The sequence below is a fragment of the Musa acuminata genome, unplaced genomic scaffold (genome assembly GCF_036884655.1).
Source record: "Musa acuminata AAA Group cultivar baxijiao unplaced genomic scaffold, Cavendish_Baxijiao_AAA HiC_scaffold_413, whole genome shotgun sequence".
Classification (NCBI taxonomy): domain Eukaryota; kingdom Viridiplantae; phylum Streptophyta; class Magnoliopsida; order Zingiberales; family Musaceae; genus Musa; species Musa acuminata.
In genome coordinates this window covers 22,501-25,000 of record NW_027020661.1, presented here as the reverse complement: position 1 = coordinate 25,000, position 2,500 = coordinate 22,501, and positions in this window count along the sequence as shown.

Below are 2,500 nucleotides of genomic sequence, written 5' to 3'. Positions count from 1 at the left end.
GGCCCGTTTTTGGGCTGTTTTGGCCTGTTTTTGGTCCGTTCTTGCATGGCGCGGTGACCGTCGTGAGCGGAGCAAAACGTCAGCCATCTCAGCACCCTGGAACCCCCCGGGTGGCACAGGGCTGGATGGGGCTTTCGTATAGCAGGGACGGTGCTGCCTCACGCTTCGCTCGCTGTTCGCCGCTCGCCGCTCGCTCGCGCAGCCAAAAATGACCAGTTTTGGCCCGTTTTTGGGCTGTTTTGGCCTGTTTATGGTCCGTTCTTGCGTGGTGCGGTGACCGTCGTGAGCGGAGCAAAACGTCAGCCATCTCAGCACCCTGGAACCCCCCGGGTGGCACAGGGCTGGATGGGGCTTTCGTATATAGCAGGGACGGTGCTGCCTCTCGCTTCGCTCGCTGTCCGCCGCTCGCCGCTCGCTCGCGCAGCCAAAAATGGCCAGTTTTGGCCCGTTTTTGGGCCGTTTTGGCCAGTTTTTGGCCTGTTCTTGCATTGCGCGGTGACCGTCGAGAGCGGAGCAAAACGTCAGCCATCTCAGCACCCTGGAACCCCCCGGGTGGCACAGGGCTGGATGGGGCTTTCGTATAGCAGGGACGGTGCTGCCTCTCGCTTCGCTCGCTGTCCGCCGCTCGCCGCTCGCTCGTGCAGCCAAAAATGGCCAGTTTTGGCCCGTTTTTGGGCCGTTTTGGCCAGTTTTTGGCCTGTTCTTGCATTGCGCGGTGACCGTCGAGAGCGGAGCAAAACGTCAGCCATCTCAGCACCCTGGAACCCCCCGGGTGGCACAGGGCTGGATGGGGCTTTCGTATAGCAGGGACGGTGCTGCCTCTCGCTTCGCTCGCTGTCCGCCGCTCGCCGCTCGCTCGTGCAGCCAAAAATGGCCAGTTTTGGCCCGTTTTTGGGCCGTTTTGGCCAGTTTTTGGCCTGTTCTTGCATTGCGCGGTGACCGTCGAGAGCGGAGCAAAACGTCAGCCATCTCAGCACCCTGGAACCCCCCGGGTGGCACAGGGCTGGATGGGGCTTTCGTATAGCAGGGACGGTGCTGCCTCTCGCTTCGCTCGCTGTCCGCCGCTCGCCGCTCGCTCGTGCAGCCAAAAATGGCCAGTTTTGGCCCGTTTTTGGGCCGTTTTGGCCAGTTTTTGGCCTGTTCTTGCATTGCGCGGTGACCGTCGAGAGCGGAGCAAAACGTCAGCCATCTCAGCACCCTGGAACCCCCCGGGTGGCACAGGGCTGGATGGGGCTTTCGTATAGCAGGGACGGTGCTGCCTCTCGCTTCGCTCGCTGTCCGCCGCTCGCCGCTCGCTCGTGCAGCCAAAAATGGCCAGTTTTGGCCCGTTTTTGGGCCGTTTTGGCCAGTTTTTGGCCTGTTCTTGCATTGCGCGGTGACCGTCGAGAGCGGAGCAAAACGTCAGCCATCTCAGCACCCTGGAACCCCCCGGGTGGCACAGGGCTGGATGGGGCTTTCGTATAGCAGGGACGGTGCTGCCTCTCGCTTCGCTCGCTGTCCGCCGCTCGCCGCTCGCTCGCGCAGCCAAAAATGGCCAGTTTTGGCCCGTTTTTGGGCCGTTTTGGCCAGTTTTTGGCCTGTTCTTGCATTGCGCGGTGACCGTCGAGAGCGGAGCAAAACGTCAGCCATCTCAGCACCCTGGAACCCCCCGGGTGGCACAGGGCTGGATGGGGCTTTCGTATAGCAGGGACGGTGCTGCCTCTCGCTTCGCTCGCTGTCCGCCGCTCGCCGCTCGCGCAGCCAAAAATGGCCAGTTTTGGCCCGTTTTTGGGCCGTTTTGGCCAGTTTTTGGCCTGTTCTTGCATTGCGCGGTGACCGTCGAGAGCGGAGCAAAACGTCAGCCATCTCAGCACCCTGGAACCCCCCGGGTGGCACAGGGCTGGATGGGGCTTTCGTATAGCAGGGACGGTGCTGCCTCTCGCTTCGCTCGCTGTTCGCCGCTCGCCGCTCGCTCGCGCAGCCAAAAATGGCCAGTTTTGGCCCGTTTTTGGGCTGTTTTGGCCAGTTTTTGGCCTGTTCTTGCGTGGTGCGGTGACCGTCGTGAGCGGAGCAAAACGTCAGCCATCTCAGCACCCTGGAACCCCCCGGGTGGCACAGGGCTGGATGGGGCTTTCGTATAGCAGGGACGGTGCTGCCTCTCGCTTCGCTCGCTGTTCGCCGCTCGCCGCTCGCTCGCGCAGCCAAAAATGGCCAGTTTTGGCCCGTTTTTGGGCTGTTTTGGCCTGTTTTTGGGCTGTTCTTGTGTGGCGCGGTGACCGTCGTGAGCGGAGCAAAATGTCAGCCATCTCAGCACCCTGGAACCGTGGCACAGGGCTGGATGGGGCTTTCGTATAGCAGGGACGGTGCTGCCTCGCGCTTCGCTCGCTGTTCGCCGCTCTCCGCTCGCTCGCGCAGCAAAAAATGGCCAGTTTTGGCCCGTTTTTGGGCTGTTTTGGCCAGTTTTTGGCCTGTTCTTGCGTGCCGCGGCGACCGTCGTGAGCGGAGCAAAACGTCAGCCATC